The 14,085-nt window shown below is 48.2% G+C and overlaps 1 protein-coding gene across 1 annotated transcript in view; it reads left to right on the forward strand.

Moving 5' to 3' along the window:
* The window catches only part of GNG12 (G protein subunit gamma 12), a 143,729-nt gene that overhangs the window by 53,477 nt on the left and 76,167 nt on the right, over positions 1 to 14,085 (forward strand). Inside the window, exon 2 of the mRNA XM_027874015.1 lies at positions 183 to 230. The gene's annotated coding sequence lies outside the window, so the exon portion shown is untranslated. The remainder of the gene's footprint in view (positions 1 to 182; positions 231 to 14,085) is intronic.

Raw genomic sequence — 14,085 nt, forward strand, 5'->3', positions numbered from 1 at the left:
AAATGAACAAGTATCAGGAAATTGAAAGTATCCAGGAGAATATCTTCATACTCAGATTGGCTTTGCAATTTTTGCTAATCTTTAACCAGAAGTAGAAACACTTAACACTGTTTCGATTGAAAGTACAACTTTTGAAAACTTGGCTTGCTTACGATGGAATGTTTGTTTTAATGTTCTTGCAGATTTCCTTGACCATTTGAACCTGAAAACACGGTGTTAGCCTCTTATTGGTAAGTCCTTTGTGTTTAATATTTAAAAGAAAATAACTACAATTGCACGTGACTCAAGAATTCAAGTGGAATGTTGCCTGACTTGTACTGTAATTAAATGGTTATTCACTCACTTTTGGGTTCTTTCATCCAATAATTTGTGGTGTTTTCCATGCTTGCAGTAAAAAGGCATGCATTCTTCTTGGTGGTCAAAAGACCTTTGAATACAGGTCAGAAGCCATTGGGGATAGAGTGGCTGTACAACAGTTATTGTCATGGGGAAAAAAAAAAGATCTGAGGGTCTGGAGGACTGCAAGGTCATTATGAGTCCCCTATTGTGACTTCAAATGGAAGCCAGATTAAACTACCAGGACCTTAAACTGAATTGAGAGGCATAGATAGTGTCAACAAAGTGGAAGGTCTGTATTGCTTTGGTTGGACTGCATCTGGAATGTTGTGTTTAGGGCTAAGTGTTACATTTTAGGGAAAAGGTTGAAATTTGGATGGATTGTCCTTAAGACGATGGGCCGGAACAATAAAAAGGCTGAAAATCATGCCTTATGTGGAAAGAGCTGAGACTTTTTATCCTGAAGAGGAGATGATCGGGGGTGGTGGGGGTGGAATGAGTCACTGTTTTCATACATCCGAAGGGCTGTAGTGCGTAAAAGGAATTAGACTTTTTCTGCTTCTCCCCAGTGGACAGAGCTAGGAACCATGGGTAGAAACTAGAGAACTATAGATTATCAGTTGAATATAAAGAGATTTTAAAAAACCTTGCTAACAATCAGGGTATCCAGAAGTCTAATGGACTTTCTTGGGAGCTAATCCGTTCCCAAGTCAGAAATGGATTGACCACTCGTAGAGGGAGGCTTTGCTTCTGCCAGGCCTTGGTCTCGATGACCTCACAAGTCCCTTTGAATTCTCAGATTCTGTGATTCTGTTACCTGAAAACCTCTCCAGCAACCCAAACGTTCCCAAGCCCCAGCTTGTGGCCTCTTATTTCAAGCCTTTCTTAATACATCAACGTTTTAAGATAGCAAAGGAATTTGAACAACTCCCTGGAGTTGGCTCTCAGGGGATCTGGCCTGTAGCTGAAGAGTGATCGGCCCACTTCTTCCTCGTGCCCCTGTGCTCCTGAAATTTCTCCTTCTTATGACCCATTTGCTGTGGCATGATGAGCAGGGCACTAACCGAATTCTTTGGGGATGATCCTATTTTGGGGGTAGGAAAAGGATGTGTGTTTCGGTGGGGACTTTTATAAAGAGTCACAGGCTTCCCTTTCTATTGTGATTGTGGTGAGAAGGGATTTCTTCTCTCTTAGAGCAACATCCCTGTCTGGGATACTCGGACTTGGATACCAGACTGAAATAGGCCAGGATGGACCACGTGTTCTTTTGCTTTGAATGATTTATTGATCTTCTTATAACATCGTCACTTCCCGATAACTCCTCACCCACCTCCCCACCACCCATAGGACCTCTCTGTGTAACAAAGAGATACACAGTAAATCAACATATTGGCCGTATCTGAAAACATGCCTCATTCTGCACCTCTGGTTCACCACCTGTCTGCTGAGAGTCAGGAGGCAGGCTTTCCTGCTAGTCTTCTGAAGTCAGGACGGGTCGATTCATTGATGAGAATTCTGAAATCTCCTGTCTGTTGTTTACGTTGACATTATTGTGGTCTTCTTGAAATTATTATCCTAGTTCTGTTCACTTCTCTCTGAACCAGTTCATACAGAACTTCTCGTTTCCCAGAATCTTCATTTTGAGACAACATGCAAATAGCTCTGTAATATAACGTATGTACCATGTAGCTGGAAGGTCACTAGCGGGGTGATGGGATGGAGGGCAGAAAAGGCCTCTTGCGGAAGGTGGGGTTGGAGATGAATCCTGAAAGAGGCCAAGGAAGCCAGGAGATAAAGGTGAGAAGGGAGCATATTCCAGGTGTGGGAGACAGATCCCAGTGAGAAGGTATAGAATTGGGGGAGATGGAATGTTGAGTTTGAGGAACAGCAGGTAGTCTTGTATCTCTGAAAGAAGGAGAGTAAAGTATGAGAAAACCAGAAAGATAAGAAAGAGGATAGGCCTCTTATATTCCTATCTTATATTCTATTTGCATATCAGACTTTTATTGGAGATATTTGCTGTGATGATTTTTCCCATTTGACTACTTTTCTTCTTATTATGGCTGCATTGATTTTGTTTGCATAAAGGCTTTTACAGTTTTATATAATTGAAACTGTCTATTTCATCTTTTCTGATCACCTCTGTCCCTTATTCAGCTAAGAAATTTCACCCTAGCCAGAGTTATACCTTCTTTCATTCTCCTCTAATTTTTAATGATGGGATCTTTCATATTTATGTTATATATTCATTGGAACTTGTTGGGGCATATGGTGAAAAGAGTTGCTCTAGAGAGATCTTACAGATATCATGGGTTGTGGTAATATAGGGTCATGTCCAGAAAGCTAGTCAGTGTCATGGATGAGTGCTTAGGTAACTTTAAAGCCAGGTGAACAGTACCTATGAGAGGGCTGCAGTCAATACAGGTAGGCAACCACAAGTGACCAGTGTGTTTTTAAGTAGGTCTAACAGTCTGGGAAATTGGTATGGGCAGACAGCCAAGGTTTCCAGGAAGGTATTTCAGGTCACTGTCTCAGCATGACCAGACCAGAAACCTAAGAAGCACAAGGTGAGAGGCCCATCAGAATAGAGGTGGACATGGTTAAACCAGTTAACAAGAGTCAGAGAAGAGATCTGGGTTCAAGTCTCAGCTGAGATCTCAGCTCCTTCATTGGATGATGAATGAGTGGATCTAGATAATCTCCAAGGCCCCTCTAAACCTAGGGAGTTTCAAGGGGCCCATGGAGAGATTTCGGGGGATTCTTTGCACTTGAATGGGAAAATATTTTGCCTCTTTATTTTCCTTAGCCTCTAATTATAATTTAGTGCCTCCTTCTATTATAAATCCAGGCAACAAACCAGAGAAGGGTTAGTGACAATCTGTGACTCTGTAACCGAGGGAAATCTTTTCATATAACATTGCCTTTTTCGCAGATATCTCGAAATAGCATTTGTGCCCATCACGCCTTTAAAATTACTTTAAAATTATTAAATCTGCCATCAGATATATTTCCATATCGCAAATTGTTCCTTTAATATTTTGATAACTGCATTTAAATATAATTGGTTTCCCTGGTAATCACATATTTAAAAACATTATTCTGAGAAGAGATCCCTGGGCTTCACCAGACTGCCGAAAGGGTCTGTGACACAAACAAGAGGAAGTAGCCTTGCTGGGAGCTTTGATCATCTCTGGACCTGGGAACTCAAGCTGGGAGGAGCCGGGTCACAGGGGTCAAGCACGGACAGAACGGGCCGAGCCGGGTTAGCATAAGTGATGACAGTGCGAAGATTTGGTTGATTGCTGCCTGGCTTTTACCCTGTTCCCTGTAGTGTGGGTGGACAAAGGCCAGTGGGTCTGCGCTGATGGCCACCAGGAGGTAGAGTCCTGCACCTGCCAGTTTTCTCAAGTGTAACAGAAATGGACAATCAGATTTTCCTGTCCTTCCCTTTCTACCAGGGGGTGCCTTACACAGTTGAAACTCTGGGTGCTCAGTCAGAAAGCAGAGGCCTTCTTGAATCTTCTTGGGAGTCAAGCTCATTGAACATGGCGGCCCCCTCCCAGTTGTACCATCACTAGAGGTGGGGAGGGGAGTGGGCCAGTCAGGAGGAGGGAATGACGAGGGTGAAGGACCCATGCTGAGGGGGCAGCGGGCATGGTGATTCTCAAGAGGCAACCCTTTTTTTGGTGTCAAAATACTGGAAACTAAAGGGGTGCCTGCCCATCGTTTGGGGAACATCATGGTATAAGGATGGCATGAAAAAGAATACTATTGTGCTATGAGAAGTGATGATTTCAGAGAAAACTGAGAAGGCTTGTATGAATGATACAGAAAAACAAGTTATACAATAACAACAACATTGTAAAGGTGTCTTAAGGAATCTTATCAATGCAATGACAACCATGATTCCAGAGGACTAGTCATGATGCTTGAGACTTCTCTCCCGGTGGAGAGGTCATAGACCGAGAATGCAGAATGAGCTGTATGTAGTTTTTGGACGTGGCTGTTGTAAGGATTCATTTTGCTTGACTTGGCATATCTGTTACAAGGGTTTTCTTTGGTTTTCTTTTTCCGTAAGAGGAAGTTGGGGGGAGAGAAAACAGATTTGTTCATTGAAAAAATTAATTTGAACTTTAAAAAAGGAGGATGCTTGACATTGTGTCCCATAGATGTGATTGACAACAGATGCAGATGAGCTGGGGCCCATCCATAGGAGAACTGTTAGATGGGGACACAGTAAGTTCATCAGATGAAATTAGGTCAAATGACGGGGGCTGTTTAGCCCAGAAAGAGGAAGACTTTGGGGGAGACATGAAAGCAAGGATTTGCAGGTCAGCCATATTTATTTTGCTTGGATCCAAAGGAGAGGCCAAGGACAAATTAGTACAAGTGGCAGAGGCCACTTTGGTTTTGCCATAAGACTGGCCCTCATTGATCAGTGCTAGAGCTCTTGGAACTTACACCCAAATGTTCTAACTCTTGTGAGCCCAGAACACTGTCTCCTGTCAACTACACGACTTGGAATCTACAACCTGTTAGGAAGCAATAGATTGTGTGTCGGAACAATTTGGTCAGTGGACCAGCATGTGTTAAGCACCTACTGTGTGCCGGGGTACCCTGTGCTAACCGTTGGGGCTACAAGGAAAGGCAGCAACAATACCTGTCCTCAGGGAGCTGACAGTCTCCTGGTGGAGTCCCAGGTGGAGACAACTCTGGCCATCCAAGATATAGGCGGGGAGTGGGGATGTGGCCTAGATGTGTGGGTGGGTGGGTATGTTCCTCTCCCAGAATCTTGGTGAGGAGAAGTGCAGATTTCACCGTACTGTACCATGTACATCAGGTAGATAATAAGAGGTTATTGACTTTGCCTCTGACACTTTGCATATTGTGTTTTGCATGGGTGCTGTTGCTACCTTTTCTTCCTTTCCCCAAGGTTCTGGACTGATAAAAGCTTTCTCTACCAAAGAGGCTAAAATATGTATGGGGGCAGAGGAGGGGATTGGGGGGGTTCCCTTGGCCTCCCACTCCTACATTCTTATTGAAGTGGCAAAGTCTGAATGGCTAATGGGGCCTTGGAAGGAAATCTGCCAGTGGAGAGATGGAGGAGAGAGACACGGCGCCTGAGTATTTGGGGGGAGGGGAGAGGAAGACGTGACAAGCCTGGAAGGGGAGGGGGAGGGGAGCAGCTTAGGAAGGCCAGACAGGATGTATGTGTCCTGGAGGTGATCTGTTTGTTAGTTAGAGATAGCCAGATGATACCGGAGGAGTCTGGGTCATAAAGCTGACATACCATCTGAATTCCATGACACAAATCAGTTGTCTGAGACTCGTAAGGGGTGAAACCTGCAAAATTGAGATCTGGCTGTCCACTCAACATGGGGCCAGGTGGTCTTGATGGGCAGGGGGTTCTGGGAGTGGTGATGAGGTTGAGGAATGGGGGCACAGTGGGCCTCCCCTCCCTGGAGGTCTTCAGGAAGAGGCTGGAGGACCCCCTGTTGGGTACGTCAAAGAGGAGATGCTTGTTGGGGTGGGGGCCGCACTTGACGGCCTCTACCCTTCCCCAGAGAGAGTTTGTTGGGGTTTGGAGTCGTAAAGTAAGTGCAGTGCTGAGATACGGGGGTTCCCTTAAAGAGCTGGGCCCACCCCTTCATTCTCTAGGTGAGGACAGTGAAGGCCCAGAACCCAGCTGTCCTCAACTGCAAATCTGGTGTGCTTCTCAGCTTCTACAGAGGTGCAGGCTACAATTCCAAAATACTGGCACGCACGGGGGGGTGGGTGTGTGTGTGTGTGTGTGTGTGTGGGTGTGTGTGGGTGTGTGTGTGTGTGTGTGTGTGTGTAAAACATGTGCCACTTCCTTCAAAGAAAGCTCAGAGAATGAAGTGGAAGAGAGGAATCTTCTCCCTTGGATAAGCTGGCTAGCCAGACAGACACATGGATAGACGGGTGATGCATAGATAGATTATCTTAAATAGAAGAATAGATAGGTAAATGGACAGAGACAGGTAACAGACAGAAGGATGATCTTAGTAGATGGGTGTATAGAGACAGACAGGTGGCTGGACAGTGATAGAGAGGTAGATATATAGATGGATGGATGGATGGATAGAAAGGTAAATGGGCGGATAGATAAGCATCTATTCAGCACATTCATGTTCAGGCGCTGTGCCGCTGACTATGCGCTCTCCTGCCCTGGAGAGCTCGGCCCTCCCAGCTCTGGGATCCTGCCCTGGGGCCCTCTCTGACTGGGGAGAGCCCTTGCCCTATCTAGGGGTCCCCAGTCATGCCTCATTGTGTTCCCCAGCGTAGTCTGGGCAGCGATCCTGCCCCGGGACCCCACTCCCCCAACGCCCCGTCCCCAATTTGAGTTTTGGACCCAGAGTCAAATCAATCCTGCCTCTGCTCCTGGAATGTGTCTGTCTCCTCCCCTATGGCCCTGCTTCACATCTTTGTTATGGTCCCCTACCTGTTATCTCTCCCCTTAGAATGGAGACTCCTCGAGCCAGGTACTGACTTATTTCTGTGGGCGCAGCGCTCAGCCCAGTGACTGTCCCATAGGAGGCACTAAATAAATGCTCCATGTATTCATTCATTCATTCATTCACTCATTCATGGACTTTCAGCACCTCCCCTCATCCTACAAATGTGGGCATACCACACAGTCAGATGAAGTCAGAGCCCCAGGAGGAGGCCCAGACAGGGCCGTGACCGGCCAGGCCTCCGGAGTGAGTAATAACCAGGCTGCTCAGGCAGAGGCAGGCACCGCTTCTGGCCAAGACATTCCTGGAAACTGCATCATGAAGCCGAAACGTCTAAATGCAAATCCCCTCCGCCCCCCGCCTTTGCACTGTTAACAAGAAGTAATCATTGTTATTATTTATGGCATTAATTACTTAATGGCATCGACTTCTTGGGGTCGCCTTTCACAGTAACTTAGCTTTGCGCGTAGCAGCAGAGTTCTGAGTGCTTTGTGTCACTTGAGCCTGACGGTCGCCCTGGGAGGCAGGTATCAGAGGGACTCGGGCCTCCCCGTCCCTCGCCGTCCCCTCCGGCCGCACTGACCTTCTCGTCATACTCACTTCCTCCGCTCTGGTTTATCTGCCTTCCCGTTGGCCCCTCTCCATCTCTGGAAGCTTCTTTCTCCTAGCTCTGCCTCCCGGGCTCCCTCTTCCTTTGAAGATGCTGCTCAGACACCAGGAAGCCTTTCCTGATCCGCCACACCATCCTCCCCCTCCCCTGAAACTGTCTCGTGCCTTAATATGTATACTGTGCGCACATATTAAGTGTATTTGTTTTTCTCGTTACAGCGGACGTTCCTGGGAGGAGGGATTATTTCCTTCTCAGTACTTGTATGCCTGGTATGTAGCACAATGCCCGGCATGTGGTGAGCACTGAAGAAATGCTTGTCTGCTTGAGGACAGGGACCTCCCATGTTCATAAGGCCTACCTGCGAGCAGAGAGCTCTTACGCTCAGTCCAAACCTTCTACTTTCACTCACTGACGTTCCCTCCCCGATACCATCATTTTCCAACTTTTTAATTAGTCTGAAGGCCTCTTTGTAATGTCCATTTTCTTACCCCTCACCCCTCCACTCACACACACACATAATACTGTATTATTAACCTCTATCAATTGAGAAAACACATAACTGAATAAGGATCCCTTGTAATAATTCTTAGGCCCTCCAGATGTCTGCCCTTGGGCCCAAGCGCTGGGAAAAGCAATATTCTCTCTCTCTATTCAAATGGGGTTGTGATCTCATCCATCTAGACGAATCCTGCAGAATGGGAGCTCACAGTTCATCTGTGCCTATCCACCCCGGGCACGGCTCTCATCCGTGGCGAGGGAGTCTCCCGGGGTCTGAGGCCTTTCTCGCCTTCTTCTGACATTGCCATCATCATCATCTTCATCACAATGTGTTAATGGTAATAATAGTGTCGATGATCAGTATTAATCCTAACAGCAGCTCTGTAAGGTTTGCAAAGGAGTTTATGTACTTCTATTTGTATTTATTTATATTTGCACATTTATTTTACATTGGTTTATATTTTGTTTTATTTATATTTATTTAGTATGGTTCTATCCGTATCTATATCTATAAAGTCTCCCTAAATTCTCCCAGCCTCTGATCCAAGTGCCATTCTTGTCCTCACTTTATGGAGGAGGAAATCTCAGCCTCCTTTGTAGAGTGAAGGACCTGAGCTGGATGGCCTTGAAGGGCCTTCCCTTTTCGGTATTGAATGACAGTTCACATTTACTTAGCTCTCTGAGGTCTGCCAAGTGGTCTCACTTGATCCTCACAAGAACCTGTCAAGGTGGTGCTATTGTCATCCCCATTTGATAGATGAAGAAACTGAGGCAGAGAAGGGTGAAATGACTGGCCAGGCTCACATCGACAAGTAAGTGTCTGAAGCAGGATTTGAACTCGGGTCTTCCCAGCTCTCAAGGACAGCTTTGCTCCCTCTACATCCCGTGAGCCCAGGACGGACTCCCGAGTCCTGACTCTGCCCTCTAGGCCGCCCTGTCTCTGGCGACCATATTTCATGCTGCTGGGTTGCCTGTCCTCATGGAGGTCACTTCAGGCACGCTGCAGGCCTTCATCCCTGGCCCTTTTGTTTGTCTAATTTGCAAATGGCACGAAGCTGGCAGGGACAGCTAACGAAGGAGAGGACAGACTCGGGGTCCAGAGTGACCTCAGCCGCCGAGAGCCACGAGCCGCATCAGCACAATGGAATCGAATGGGGCTGATGTGAAGGGGGCATTTGGGTTTGAGCAGCCCCACAGCCCCCACTCGATGGGACCAGTTGGTTTCTCATGCGTAAGTAAAAGAATTGGGGCCATGGTCAGCAGTGGGCACAGAGGTTTGCCGCATGCCAGAACGTCGCGTTAATAGAATGATGGCGCCAGATTGAATGAGGCCTTTCTCCTGCTTAGATCACACCTGAAGATGAGGAATTCTTAGGATTCTTGATTCTGAGCTGGAAGGTCATCTTGTCTAACCCTCTGATTTCACAGTGAGGAAACTGAGACCCAGAGAGGCAGTGACTTATCCAAGGTCACATAGATAGTAAGCGACAGATGCAGGTTTTGAACCCAGGTCTCATGGCTCCAAATCCAGGTCAGCGTTTGTGACTCTGGGCAAGCTATGCCTCAGTTGTTTCATTAGTGTCTAGACTCGAAGTTGGGACAAACTTGGTTTAAATCCTGCGTCTGATCAGTACTGGCTGTGGTGAACGTTGGGCTTGTCAGCCAACAAGTATTTGTTAATTGCTTACAGAGTTCCAGGAGCTGTAGTGGGGATGCAGAGAGAAGCAAAAACAAAGATAGAAAACATACCCAAAACCCAACCTGTCCCCTCACTGACCTTGCACTCTGATGGGAAGTTAGTTTGCCGATACTTAGGGGACCGCAAGCTACTTACGGATGTCTGAGAGGGACGCCATGAGCAGCTGCAGGGACCAGGAGATGTCCCTCTGGCCAGCTGAGCCTTGAAGGAAGCCAGGAGAGCATTCTGAGGCAGCGCGAAGGTGGGAGAGGCCAGCTCGGAATCGTGGCTGGACCTCAGGGAGGGGCCGGGGCTGCATCTCCCCTCAAGCTTGACATGGACTCGTGTCCCCACCAGCTGGGTTCTTCCCCCTGCCCTTTGCTAAGTGCTAATGACTAACTACAGAATTCCCTTTAGGCGTGTGACATCAGTTAGCTTTTACTATTAGGTATTTACTCCAAAATTACAGCAAGGGGAGGGGGAAGGAAGGGAAGCCCACTAGGCACTACATACGTTATCTCAATGTATCTTCACAACAACCTTGGGAGGTAGGTGCTATTATTACCCCCATTTTACAGATGGTGAAACTGAGACAGAGGCAAAGGGACTGGCCCAGCTTCCCACAGCTGTTAAGAGTTTGAGACTGAATTTGAACTCCAGGCCCAGTGCTCTATGCACCATGGCACCCGCTAGCTGCTGCTAAGAGCCTAAGCAAAAACAAATGACCGTTGTCCCCACCTAATACCTCGCTCCATATTCTCCCCTGTACCGCTGAGTGACTGGTGACCAGCACCCTCTGAACAGTGACCAAAGTCCGTCAGCCCATGGTGATCCAAGTACCCTGAGCCCCGCCGTGCCCAGGCTGAGGAATTGCCGGTGAGGTCATTCTAGTGCCATCATTGATAGGGCCAGAGTGGAGCCAGGCACAGGATGATGGGAATACTGCACCCTCTGGAATCTGCATGAGGTCACACGGGTCATATGTGACAGATAAGATTCAAATCCACTTGGCCTGGTGGTCCTTCTGGCTCAGAGATGCAGCTCGTAGAACCCAAGGAAACTAACCAAGCTTCCAGTAAATTTGTCATCTAATGAGTAGGGTCAGTCAGTAAGCACTTATTAAGTGCATACTGTGTGCCAGGCACTGTGCTAAGTGCTAACGATACCAAAAAAAAAAGGCAAAAGACAGTCCCTGTCCCCAAGGAGCTCACCATCTAATGAGGGCAACAACATGGAACCAAATCCATATACACAAGCTCTATGCAGGATGAATGGGAAATATGTAACTGAGGGAAGGGGACTGAGAAGGCTTCCTGTCAAAGTGGGGTTTTAGTTGAGTTTAAAGGAAGCCGAGCAGAGGAGGGAGGGTCTTCCAGGCCGGGGGCAGCCAGAGAGGATGCTCAGAGCCGAGAGATGGAAGAGCCAGGAGCTGGGGTCCCTGGATTGAAGAGTGTGTGTCAGAGGAAATAAGGAGGCCAGAAAGGTAGGAGGGGGCTTTGAATGCAGAACAAGGATCTTAGTTTGCTCTTGGAGGTGAGAAGGAGTCACTGGGGTTTATTGAGTAGGGGTTGTGACGTGATCGGACCGGGATGAATGGAGCGGGGAGAGACTCAAGACGGGCAGACCCTGCTCCCCCAGCAGCTACTACAGCAGTCCAGCTGTGACCATGGGGCAGTGGCAGAGGAGAGGAGGGGATGTCTTCACAGATGCTGCACAGGTGAAATCAACAGGCCCTGGCACCATATTAGATAGGGACATGAGGAGTGAGAGAGAGTAGGAAATCCGAGATGACCCCTAGGTTGTAAATCCGAGGGATGGGAGGATGATGGTGGCCTGGACAGTACAAGGAAAGATTGGGGCAGGAGAGGTCAACTTGAGAATCATCAATCAACTTGAGAATATGCTGATCTATCTGTGGGAGCTGGTGAGGTCACTGAGTGAGTAGCATAGGGGGAGAAGAGGAGAGGATGGAACCCTGAGGGATACCTCCAGCTGGAGGCGTGAACTGGAAGAGGATCCGGCAAAGGAGACAGAGAAGGAGCGGTCAGAGAGGGAGGAGGAGAACCAGGAGAGCCAACGTCCTGAACACGTAGAGAGGAGAGAAGATCCAGGAGGAGAGAGGGACCCCCGGTGTCGGAGGCTGCAGAAAAATCAAGGAGAATGAGGACTGAGGAAAGCCCACTGGGTGTGGGAGCTGAGGAGGTCGTTGGTCGCCTTGGAGAGGGTGCTTTGGGTGGAATGATGAGGTCAGAAGCCAGTCTATAGTTAAGAGAGGGGGGGTTGAGGAGGCAGAGGCGCCTTGTAGGCAGCCTTGGAGGAGTTTAGCTACAAAGGGCAGAAGAGACATCGGCCATATGGGAACGGAAGGGTCCAGAGAGGGAGGTGCCGGCGTTGGAGTCTGGAAGATCCGGGTTCGGGTCCTGCCACTGCCCCTGCCCCATGCTGAGTCCTTTAAGCATTCCCAAGCCTTGGTTCCCTTATCTTTAAATTGGATATAACAGTAGCAATCACGGTCCTTAAAGCGGTTGTGATTTTGTTGGTGTGAGGAACTCCTGTAGAGGGAGGTCTTTCTACCAGGGCAGCTTATCATGAGGTCCTATACTGGGAATAATAATAGCTAGCCTTTATACAATGCTTTAAGGGATTCCACCAAATCCATTTTACAAATGAGGAAACTGAGGCAGGCAGGGTCACCCAGCTAACATCTGAGGTGGGATTTGAACTCGGGTCTTCCTGACTCCAAACCCAGCACTCTGGGCCAACTAGTGGCCACATTTGTAGTTTTGGGAGTTGCCTGGGGGCACTGAGAGGTTGGGTAACTGGTCCAGGCTCACAAATCTAGTGTTTGTTGGTGGGGACTTAAACCCAGGTCTCCCCAGCACTGAGACTGGCCCTCCATCCGCTGTGCAGCCCTGATTTCTATCATTAGTAGCATTACCTGACCCTCACCGCACAGGGCTTGGAAACTGCGTGTGTGCGCTCTCGCACTCCTCTGTAACACAATATCCCTCAGTCAGGGAACTCCTGCCTGCGGGCCTTTCCATCTGGGTGGCTTCCAGAGCTGCTGAGCTCTGTCCAGTCCAGGGGTGCAGGCCCCTGTCCTGTCAGGCACCGAGGCTCCCGAGGCTCCCAACCCCAGCCTCAGCCTCAGGGCTGAAGAAACCCGTGTTGGGGTTTTCCTTCTCTGCTCAGTCTGCTTTGGAGACCCTTCACAAGCTCTGCACTCCATCCGGATGGCCCACTCTGTGTTCCCCAAACCTGACTCACCCCAGCCTAGGGAGCTCTTCATTAAACATGTATTAGGCACCAATTAAGCACCAGAGCCTGAGACAAAAACGAAGTCATCCCTGCCCTCAGAGAGCTTATGAATCCAGTGTCACCCAGTCCTTTCTGATTTGTCAGCTAGTGCAGGCTTAAAGAAAGATGCGGGCAGGAAGGTGAGGCCAGACCTTCCCTGACTGTTCTGGTCTCCCGAAGTGACCAAGAGTTCAGTGATGCCGAGTGGCCTTGATTCAGCTCTGTGCCTCCTATGAGCAAGGCTTCCAAATCAGTTATTGGGGGGGGGTGTTACACAGAAAAAGGGCCAGCTGGAATTGATATAGCGCTTTATGGTTTGCACATATTATCTCATCTGAACCTTACAACAACCCTGGGTGCTAGCTGTTGTTATCCCCATTTTGCGGGTGAGGAAACTGAGGCCAATAGAGATTAACTGAGCTGCCTAGGGTCAAACAGCTACTTCGTATTTAAGACAGAATTCGAACTCAGATCTTCTGGACTTCAAGTTCAGCACTATCCATTGCACCCTCTAGCTACCTCAGTGAGCAGTAATAGAAAGAGAGAGAGAGAGAGATTAAAAAAAAAAAAAGGTGCCGACAGCTGAGCCTTGGGAACAGCATGGAGAGACAGACCGGATCCATGAGAAGCATGGATCCATGTTCTCTGTGACATGGATGCCCCTCTCGGTGATGCGGATTGCAATCTGTCCATTCCCCTCAGAGACTTGGAGTTCTAGAGCTGAAATTAACCCGAGATGTCTTCTAGCCCCATCCCCTCATTTTACAGACAAGAAACCGCAAGCCCCTAATTATGTGACTTGCCCAAGACCGCCCAAGGCAGTAAGTGGTGACAGGCAGGATTTGAACCCAGGTCCTCGGACTCCAGGAGGGGCAGGGCTCTTTCTGTGGGCGCCTCACTGCTTTGTCCCTCCCGTCCCAGGAGACCCAAGGGGGCTTTCTCTAGACCTTCCACATTGCAGATATGCCTCTCTGTTCCCTCCCACTCCTTCCGGGACCAGTCCACCCCCTTTTCCAATCCCTAGTTTCTCTGTTGGTCCCTTCTGCCTTTATTTATTGTGTAATGACTTATTAAAGGTTTTTTTGAGCCTTCCCTGTGTTGGTAACATTCTTTCCTTCTTTAAATTACATTGTATATCATTTGTATTTACTTTATCTGTGGAGATAGAATATAAGCTTCTTGAGGGCAGG

This window comes from Vombatus ursinus, unplaced genomic scaffold, assembly GCF_900497805.2.
Source record: "Vombatus ursinus unplaced genomic scaffold, bare-nosed wombat genome assembly UNPS02014804.1, whole genome shotgun sequence".
Taxonomy (NCBI): Eukaryota; Metazoa; Chordata; class Mammalia; order Diprotodontia; family Vombatidae; genus Vombatus; species Vombatus ursinus.